Source organism: Theropithecus gelada, chromosome 8 (genome assembly GCF_003255815.1).
Source record: "Theropithecus gelada isolate Dixy chromosome 8, Tgel_1.0, whole genome shotgun sequence".
In the NCBI taxonomy this organism is placed as follows: Eukaryota; Metazoa; Chordata; class Mammalia; order Primates; family Cercopithecidae; genus Theropithecus; species Theropithecus gelada.
Genome location: NC_037676.1, coordinates 65,614,768 through 65,626,022, shown reverse-complemented (window position 1 = coordinate 65,626,022; position 11,255 = coordinate 65,614,768). Strand labels below are relative to the sequence as shown.

General features: G+C 37.5%; 1 pseudogene; it reads right to left on the bottom strand.

Moving 5' to 3' along the window:
• Window positions 1-9,130: 9,130 nt before the first annotated feature.
• On the bottom strand, window positions 9,131-9,688 carry LOC112630502 (annotated as a pseudogene).
• Window positions 9,689-11,255: the final 1,567 nt, after the last annotated feature.

The following is an 11,255-nucleotide window of genomic DNA, read 5'->3' as shown; positions in this document are numbered from 1 at the left end:
AAAAATACCAGTGTCAACAAAACCATAGTTTCCACTGGTATTTCAAGCCTAAGATGGAAAACATAACACAAAGGTGGGCTTCTTGGGCTGTTAATGGCTCAGGATGGTAGGAAATAGACTAAATCAAGACAGGTAGTTCCAGTGAGAGAGGGACAGGAACACAGCAGTACAAACCAGAAGATCCAAAGAAATATGGTATACATTGGCTTGGTGTAGAAGAACTCCAACGGCCATAGAAATTCAGTCTCTGAGGTAGGACAAAGCAATAGAATGTTGCAAGCAGAAGTAAGGCCATGTGTCTAAGAACTCAGTTCACTCCTTGCAAGATATCAAGCAGCAAGTGTAATTGAAGGGAAATGCTCTATCCATATACAGAGAGGACTAGTCAAGAGATCAGGCCTCAAAACAGGGAAATGGTTCCAATGGAGAAGTAGAGTATGAGTCAAGAATTGAGAGATGAGCAATATACATTAACATTAGAAAACACTAAAGAAAGTATACATGCCTAGAGCCCCTTAGGCACACTACAAAGAAGATGACCTGAAAAGTGATTGCTTACAGGCTCTACCTATAGGTGATATGAAAGTTCCCTCAGCCTTGTCAGTATGAGTGAGCCTGCAAAGTGAAGATGAATTAGAAAGGGATTAGATGAGTCATCTGAGTCTGTAAGGTCCTTGCAACAAGAGCATGAAGATGATAAAAGAGGACAGAAGGGGAACAAGTTGGATAAAAAGAAAACAATGAATTGGGGTGAAAAGATCAAGCCAGTGATCAAACTCTCTACAACTAGAAGAGACTTATCAGTTTCTCATGTAAGTCTATTATCTTTACTCCAACTCATCTTTTCCACATTGTTTAATTAATGAAAGTGGGAAAACTGGTAAAATCAGAAAGAGGTTATTCATAGATAATTAGTCTTTTTGTAAGCAAATTACTACATGTTTAAAGTTCCAGTTAAGAAGCTAAATAAGATATAAGTTACATCAAAAATGAACAAATAGGAGGCATCTACTTTCTATAATAAAGGCCTGGGAAACTGGGACCATCCTTCCTTCTGAGGACGCTGAAAAAACTGAATCCAAGAACTAACAAGATAGTAAGGAATTGCCAGGTGTTGACCCAGCATGCTAAGAACTCAGCACGGTGAGAAAGGCACTCAAGGCCACTTTTGCTGATTAAAAAGAGGAGCCTAAGGGATGGACTTCTGGCAAACTGCTAGGGCTAAAGGTGAAAAGTCAAGGTCTTGATCTGCAGGATGGTAACCTTGGTAAATAACCTCCCAACTTACTTTGAGCCAAGCTTCCTAAAGGCTGTATCCATCCCAGTAGTAAATGTTAACAGATTAAAACCAGCAGTGAAAGAGTTTTAGAATGTCTTCTTTCATCTGGATAGCCCAGGATATTTCATTCCTTAAACATGGATTAAAGTTATCTTGAAAGGCCAGCACATCCAGGCACCTGACAAGCAAATAAAAATCACCTAAGGAGGAAGATACCCTCATTCTTGTCCTCAAATTCGCTCTACAAATAATTTTTTAAACACTATGTCCAGCACAGAAAGGCAACCATACAGACAACACAAATACAAAGATGCAAGATAAACTAAAACATACCCACAAAAACAACAGAAAACAGAAAGACCACAAGAACTTGAGATATTAGAAATACAGGTATGTACTATAAAATAACTAGGTTTTCTGCGGTTAAAAAAAGTAAAAGACAAGCTTTAGTGACAGTATTTTTAAAAGCAGATGAATGTAACAGTAGACTAGATACAGGTGAAAAGAGAATTAGTACCTTTGAAGGTACATGACAAAAAAAATCCACAATTTAATATAGAGACAAAAGAATAAAACCTACAGAAGAGATGGTAAGAGATATTGAACATATTAAAAGCTTTCTAATAAATGTTTAAATGAAGTCTGTGATAGTTAGTTTTATGTGTCAACCTGGCTAGGATATAGTACCAAGTTACTCAAGCAAACACTAATCTACATGTTATTGGGAAGGTATTTTGTAGTTGTGGGTAACATCTACAATCAGTTGACTTTGAGTAAAGGAGATTATTGTCAATAATGTGGAATAGTTAAAAGGCCTTAAAAGCAAAACTGAGGTTTCCCTGAGGAAGAAAAAATTCCACCTCAAGATTGTAGCATCAACTCCTACCTGAGAATTTCCAGCCTGCTGACCTGCCTTAAGTTTTCAGACTTGCCAGTTCCCACAATTGCATGAGCAAATTCCTTGAAATAAATTTCTCTCTCTCTGTATAAATATAGTACACATATATAATACTAATATTGTTAATGAATATTGAGTGTATAAAATAATAATGTTAGTGGGATTTAAAATATATTTTGAGAGAGAACGAAATTTACCAAATAAATGACAAAAGTTAAACAAATGATCTAAGATTCCTGTGTTATCTTGGAGAAGAGTATAATTTTTTTTTTTTTATACTTTAAGTTCTAGGGTACATGTGCATAACGTGCAGGTTTGTTACATATGTATACTTGTGCCATGTTGGTGTGCTGCACCCATCAACTCGTCAGCAGACAAACATTGGATTTTGATAAGTCAAGGAGGCTTGCTAATTTCTAGAAATAATCACTAAAAGAACAGAAAAAAAGAATATAGACTTCTAAATTAATAAGGTAAAGAAAATTGAATGATTAAAAATACACAATTCAAGTGAAATAAGAAAAAAATCAGAGAAAGAGCAGATCAAATAAAACAGAGGCAAATTGTAGAATTAAGCTAAATATATAAATGAGTGCATTAAATGTAATTAGATTATAAAGTTTCAATTAAAAGACAAAGCTTGTTAGCCTTTTTTTAAAATAAAATATATGCATTTAAAAGAGATATTTACTGCTGGGCAGGGTGGCTCACACCTGCAATCCCAGCACTTTGGGAGGCCGAGGCGGGTGGATCACCTGAGGTCGGGAGTTCAAGATCAGCCTGACCAACATGGAGAAACCTGTCTCTACTAAAAATACAAAATTAGCCGGGGTGGCAGCACATACCTGTAATCCCAGCTACTCGGGAGGCTGAGGCAGGAGAATTGCTTGAACCCGGGAAACAGAGGTTGCAGTGAACCGAGATCGTGCGGTTGCACTCCAGTCTGGGCAAAAAGAGCGAAACTCCGTCTGAAAAAAAAAAAAAATAGAGAGATATAAAACAAAGGACAAAAAGAATTAAAGCAAAAGAATGTAACGAGGTATGTCATGCAAACATAAACCACAAAAAAACTGACGTAGCATATAAATATCACACAAAATAAAACTTAAGAAAAAAGATACTAGGAAAGAAAAATAAGCTCCTTCATAAGGATAAAATGTTCAATTCACAAGGAAGATACAATTCTAAATCACACTCACCTAATAATATAGTTCCAAAACAAAATAAAGCATGACAGAAATGCACAGAGAAATTAATCCATAGTTACAATAGGGCACTGTAACACACTTCCCTTAGTATTTGAAAGAAGCACCAGACAAAAATCAGTAAGGAAGTAGGGCGCAGAGGCTCACGTGTGTAATCCAAGCACTTTGGGAGGCCAAGGTTGGCAGATTACTTGAGGTTAGAAGTTCAAGACCAGCCTTGCCAACATGGTGAAACCCTGTCTCTACTAAAAATACAAAAAATTAGCCAGGCGCGGTGGCACACCTGTAATCCCAGCTACTTGGGAGGCTGGGGCAGAAGAATCGCTTGAACCCAGGAGGCAGAGGTTGCAGTGAGCCGAGATCACATCACTTCACTCCAGCCTGAGTGACAGAGCGAGACTCCATCTCAAAAAAAAAAAAAAAAAAAAAAATTAGTAAGGATAGAGCAGATTTGAAGAACATAATTAATAAACCTGAAATCAGTGGACATGTAGAACAATCAAATTCAATAACTGCAGAATACACTTTATTTTCAAAAATGCATGAAATTATTTTAGTAATAACAATATGTAGACCAAAATGAATATCTCAACAAATTTAAAAGAACTGAAATCTCAGAGTATATTTTCCAATTACAATGTAATTATGCTAGAAATTGATAAGCATAAGATAACTCTTAAAATTTCCCAATATGGCTTAATCTGAGAAATAATACATCTAACTAACCAATGGATCAAAGGAGAAATCAGAAAGATAGAGAGTTTTTGAATTGATGAATAACAAAAGTAGTATTTATTACAGAACTGAGAATACACAGGAATTAGAAGAAAAAATATATACTTAAATGCATTTATTAGAAAAGATGACAGGCTTGAAATTTAATGAGCTAAGATTCCAGATCAATAAGTTAGAAAAAAAAGAGTGAATTAAATCCAGTAATGAAAAATAAGGAAATAATAAAGGCATGAATATAAATGTAACAAAAAAATATACAAATGAGAACCAAAAAAAGCTCAATTTATAAGTGCTTTGAGAGGCTGGTCAAGGAGAAAAAATGAAAAGCACAAGTAATCAATAACAGGAAAAAAAAAAGGAGACAATGCTGCAGTTGCTGTAGATATTAAAGATGAGGAAAACACAAATGACATTATGCAAAAAAATGGAAACATGGAAGAAAGTGACAAATTATTAGAAAAACGTAACTTAGAAAGCTGACATAAAAATAAATAGACTTCAAACATTCCCACAAAGAAACTGCAGGCCTAGATAGCTTTACTAGTGAGTTGTTCTAAATATTTAACAAAGAAAGAACACCAGTCTTACAAGAACCCTTCCAGAGATCAGAAAAAGAGGATACATTTCAAGATAACCTTGGTGAAAAACTTGACACACAAAAAAATAGCAGGCCAATCTCACCTATGAACAGAGATTCAAATATTCTAAATAAAATGTTAGCAAATTAAATCCAACTATACATAGAATTAATAAAATGGGACCAACTTTGATTTGCTCCAGGAATTCGAAGTTGTTTTAACATTAGAAAATCGATTGATGTGATTCAGCACATTTGCTGAATATTATGATGAACTGGGCAGAGCCAGAAAAGACAACTGACAAAATTCAGCATCCTGTTGAGATAAATATTAGCAAACAACCTAGAAAATCAAGCATTATATTTAATGGTGAAACAGCAAACATTTCCTTCTGAGACTGGGAATGGACAAGGATGACATCATTACTTCTATTCAACATTGTACTGAAGGCCCCAGACACTACAGTAAGGCAAACACAGAATGAAAGGTAAAAGGATTGGAAAGAAAGGAACCAAACTGTCATAACTCACAGATCATGTAGGTGGGTATAGAAAAATCTAAAAGATTCCATTAATCATTAGAATTAATGAAGATGTAGCAAGTTTACCTGATTCAAAAATCAATATACAGCAATGAACTGTGCTGACAGTGTTCTATTTCTTTACTTAGGTATTGGCTATGTGCACACTGGCTTTGTAATCGTTGCTTAAGCTGTATTTGTGTTGTGCATTTTTTATTAACTCTTACGCATTGCCAGGACCCTGAAGGTGTCATACGCTTCCTGACAGGACCTACCAGCTTGACGGAGAGGCAAGTGTATACAGCACTGCTACTCTGAGAAGCAGCAGTACTCTTACATGTGAATGCTGAAAACCTCACTTCATGGATACTTTTGATGTAACTCCATTTATGCTCACAATTTTGGCTCCGTTCCATTCTTGTTTTACTGTTTAAGTTTCTCTTTAAAGCAGCAATTTTCTTTATATCATTTACAATAGACCCCACAAAAGTATGACAGAAGCTATTTTTCTATCGAAGCATACTATTTTTCTTCCAGAGATGTCACCTTGAAATAGACATTTGCTTAACAGTTCTATATTTCTAGCTTTCATTCAAAGAGACCTGTATCTTTTACCTAACCCTGCTGCACTGATCTATCCATAGCCTTTTCTTGAAGGAAAGGGTCACTCAGAAAGATCGGATAAAAACCTATATAACAAGTCACTGTCAATAAAACCAAAATGTTTTCTTAAAGGCAAAGTATAACAATTTCCTTTTATCCACTGGTCAATAGATAAAAATAAGTTGGATACCAACTTATGGGCACAAGCCAGTACTTCATTCATTTATTGTTAGTTGCTTTGAACACTGTTAAAAAAAGAAAATACCCACTGGAAGCCCAAAGAGCCATTAGCAGAGGGCGGCAGTCATAGCATCATCATTGAGCCTAAAAGCAGAATAGAAAAGCAATATCAGACCTCATGTAGGGATACAGTTTAGAACTCTGGCAAAACTCCCATGCTCCTAGGGTACCTGTTTCCTCTTACAAAAACCTCATGTGCTTTAAATGCTGGAACCACTTTTCATCTAAAAAATACCATCCACTGCTGCACGGTTATTGTATGTTCATTAGACATTAAAAACACAAACACTGACATTCTTTGCCTTACCTGTTACAGCATAAGAAAGCATAAACGAGTCTGTCAAGTAACAAAAGGATTTTGTTAAATATCCCAAAACTAACCTGTTATTATTCTGCCTATCAGGAGAAAAAAAAAATCAGAAAACACAAATTCATATCATTTTCTGTTAACCAACTAAAAATAGAGGGTAAAATGTAATTCCACTAGAAAAATGAATAAGTACTTGAAAACCATCACATTCTATAAAGGTCTAGCTTTTGGAAACTGTAACCCTGTCATTAAATTATTTCCACAAATCCATTCACACAGTCATGTGCTGAGTCTAAGAGGAGGAGGAAAGATCATTTTTTTCCCCAAATTTGGTATCCAGCTTTCTAAAAAAAGACAAAGGCACATTTTATCATCCTGGAAAAAGTGACTTCAGTGAAGCAGATAAAGTGTCTAATAAGGCCTAATTATCTCATGTTGTGATTCTTTTTAAATCACTTTTAACCTCAGGAAGAATTTTAATTATCTTGTATAATAAAGTCTTTCCTTATTTCACCCCCTGTAGGAGAAAAACATATTAAACCTTATTTTTGTCAAAAGATAAGAGCAGTATTAAGTTTAAATTGATGTCATTATGAAATATTTGATATCAGGATTACAAATTTCAGCTTCAGTAATTATTCGATTGGTCGCAAAAGGGTATCATTCCACTGCCAACTCCTAGCAAGAGGCCATCAGAGTTATCAGCATGCATGCGATACACTCGGGACTGTTGGGGGAAGAGAAAAATGTGTTCTTTCTATTCCAGTAGAGTCTTGTGATTCCAAGGTTAAATTATTGAAGCAGTTTGGGAGGTACTTTTTAATATGATTTTCAAAAAGTTTTCTCCTCATTATCAACTCTTTAATAAACACTTCAAAGTTTCTGTGAGCTTCTCCATTGGGAAAAATATTAATTCATGAGCCTTCTTCCCAAACATACGCTCATTTCTCTCATTGGGATTCAAGAACTCAAGGAGGAAATGTTATGCAAGTGTCTGCATATAGAAAGACAAAGTTTTCCTTCCTCTTTTTTCTCATTTCTCCTACAAAGGCATTCCCTTCATGCCTAGCACATAACTTCCATCTTGCAGTATGAGTCTGGCAAGAGGTGCAGACTCGCCAACTCAGCAAGGTTCTCTGACACAAGGTACTAATCTATCCTTCTCCTTTTTATTCCTGATCTGTATAAAATAACAAAAAAGCATTGACTAGCATCAATGCTAGGCATCAATAGGCTAGGCATCATGAGAAGCACTTTCCAGTGCTTTCATTTCATTTAATCTTCACAGCTCTATCCCCATTTCCTAAAGAGGAAATCTAATCCTTGGAAATGTTCACTGGCTGCCCCAAGGTAATAGAGCTGGTAAATGGTGAGATTTGAATGCATTTCTAAAGTTTGAAGAGAGAACCCACTCATTTAATTTCCACAATTCCATAGTTTTTTATTCTGACAGAGAGGAACTAGCTGTTTTCATACCTTAGAGAAGGTATGAAATTTGGATATGCATGGTGCCTTGAAAAAGAATGGCATTTTTTATATATGCCCGCCTTGATGTAGTTCACTTTGACTCTTGCCATAGAACTGCGTGTGGGTGAAACTTTAAAGCAGATCACTGGCCACTTCATGTTAACACTCATACTACAGAAGAATTAAATAAGTGTAAGATTCAATTACACCGTATTTTATTTCAGGGAGCTCAAATTACTACAGAAGAAGTCTATGTATTATTCTGCTAAAATCAGGATAAATACAGCATGTAGGGGACCAGCAGGAAGATTAGCTTCATGCGTTTAAGGACCCAGGTGGTCATGGGCTCTAACATCATGCAAGGTCATCGTAGGTGCCAACCTGCAGCCTGGAGCCTTGGAAAGAAAGAGTAGAGGACAGAAGGGGAGGGTTTGCTGGGTCAGGTGAAGAAGTGCCCAGAAAGAAAACAGAAAAGATTGGGTGAACAGCTAGCCAGTTCATTTACTTTAGGTACACAGAATAATACAAAGTAGATGCAATAATTAAAATTTGAAGAGTTCGTTATGGGTATTTCTATGGCGTGCACTAAAATTTCATTTTCTTTTTGTTTAATGTGATTATTTTTTACTGTCTCTCAAATTTACTAACTGTTGTTTAGTTTTTGTCTTGGTAAGTCCCTTTAAATCTTCTCTGGGAGAAAATGGCAAGGGGTGGCTATACTTAGTTAATGAATATCCTGTGGAGCCAGATAATAATAATGTTAATACCTGCTAATATTTGTACATCATATATTATGTGCCAAGTACTATTCTAAGTATTTTGCACATACTGACTCATTTGATACAACCACATAGTTTTAGTGTATTTATTATTCATGCATAATTAAATCTGCTTTAAATTATGTTATATAGTTTTTATGAGAATGTTAAACCATTGATTCATGATCTTTATTGAACTTTTTTTTTTTTTTTTTTTTTTTTTTGAGACAGAGTCTCGCTCTGTTGCCTAGGCTGGAGTGCAGTGGTGCAATCTCAGCTCACTGCAAGCTCTGCCTGCCAAGTTCAAGCAATTCTCCTGCCTCAGCCTCCTACGTATCTGGGATTACAGGTGCCTGCCACCACGCCCGGCTAATCTTTGTACTTTTAGTAGAGATGGGGTTTCACCACATTGGCCAGGATGGTCTCCATCTCTTGACCTCGTGATCCACCTGCCTCGGCCTCCCAAAGTGCTGGAATTACAGGCGTGAGCCACCTCACCTGGCTCTCAACTTTTTTGTTTGTTTGTTTTAACCAGAAGTATGTGCACTTTATTGAATGCCATTGTATAAAAGTGTGTGAGGACAAAAGGCTGATACAGGACTTGGCTCCGGGGGCAGGGCAAGGAATGGAAGATGGAGTGCATGGGATATAGGTCACGGGCAGAGCCCCTGGCCTGGATGATGCCTCCTGATCTATCAATAGACTTGGAAGATCAACACCGGGATGATGATGAGCAGAACGGTCATGACAATGCCCACAATCAGGGCCCAGATGTTCAGGCACTTGGTGGTGGAGGCATAGGCCTGGGCCCTGGTCAGGTCACCAACCATCTTCCTGTCCCTAGACGTCATGGAGTAGGCAAATGCTATGAAGCCCAGGCAGCTGGAGTTCATGAAAAGGGTGTTGAACAGCGACCAGACAACATGGTCGGGCACAGAGGTCTCACTGCTGAAGTGGATCATGGTGGACATTGGAGGAGTAGAGTTGTGGAGTATCCCCACCACTGCCACCTCATGCTCCTCCTTGAGCATCTCATAATTGCGGGGGGCGGCTGCTGTTGGCAGGAGTGAAGAAGGTTTGGAAAGTGTGGTTCATGGTGTCGAGGGAAGACCAGTTGTGGTCAGGTTGCTGGGATGGTTCTCAATAGGCCCTCCATCTCCCCAGTAGTTTCAATTTCTCCTGAACTATTAAATTAATGAAGAAGCCCTTTTTTTGTTATCAGTCAATGCAAAGGTAAACTTCCACCAAGCTTACCTGTATAAACTGTTAAAACACAGATTGCAGGGCATCTCTTCCAGAGTTAATGATTCAGTAGGTCTGGGATAGGGCCAAGAATCGTGTTGCTCCAAGTGAAACTGATGCCATTGATATAGATGAAGCAAAAAGACAGTCTGGAAAGGCATGATAAAACCCTAAAAGATATTAACCCTTGGAGTCTTAGGGAAATGCAAGAGAACGTGTTATAAGAGCGGGTACAATTCTGATTTTTGTCAGAACCAAAGAAACAGTGTCACTGGATGTTCATTAGAATACGGTTTCCAAAAGTCATGGAAGCAGACAAGGCTGCAGCAGAAATGATGTCATATTGAGTTAGTCTATTTCCATAGAGTAAACAGATGCTCTGTTCTGCTAGTGAGCTTAGTGAGACCTCCAAACCCCTTCTGAAAAGAAAACTTCAGGGGTTTTAAGGCAGCCTGATATTTAGAGCCACCTTAACATGGAAAAATGAGACAGCATACAGGAAGAGATCTCACAGGCCAGGAGGAAGGGATGTCGAGGTAATCAAGAGAGATGGACTCTCTAAAAACAAGCTGGAGGAGCACACTCCCCAGCCAGCCGTCATAACCTACATGGGGTAGACAAAAGCAGAATAGGAACACCATCCCTCAACTCTGGACTGAGTCTGACTTTGTAATTTGAGAACAGAGCAGAACATGACAATGTGATGGATGCCCTATTCCTCTTCCTCCCTGAGTAATATTGCTTAGGATCTCTTTAGTGCCAGAGGCAATTTCAGGGGCTCTACAGAACATGATTGTATCTGGGGCCTTTTAAGTTCCAACTGTGAGATCGGTTTACAGGACATTTTTCTAAAATGAATTGTTACATGTTTTGGTCTCTGCTCCTGATTCTCACTGCCTTTGCTAGATTGGCTATTTTAAAATCCTACTTTAACCATGAATGAGCAACATGATTCTTTCATGTGGGGAAAGAGATTGCTGTTGTTATACCCACAATTGATCTTTCCTATTTCTCTAAGATTGGGTTGGCTGAGAAAGGGATCACCTTCCTTCTCCCGTTCTTTCCTTCCACTTGAGAAGCAGTAAGAAGGATACTCAAGTGTCACTGACAGCCACAGGGCCTTATGTACTATGGGAGTTCAAACATGTACGATTCAATTTAGGAAAGGGAATTGCTCTCCAAGTATCATTAAGCCATTAAGCATTTTTTTATTATAAATGAGGAAAGGCAGGACATGGGCTGGGAGAGGGCAAAGAGGAATTAGTCCATCCTAGCAATTCTGCCAATATTAGTTCATTTACTCATTCAGCAAATCTTTATTAAAAATTTCACCATATCATCACGTGACTGAACTCTGGAAGTAGATGGGGAAAAACAGATACACAGATCATCCTCTTGTATACATTATATTTCAGCAGGA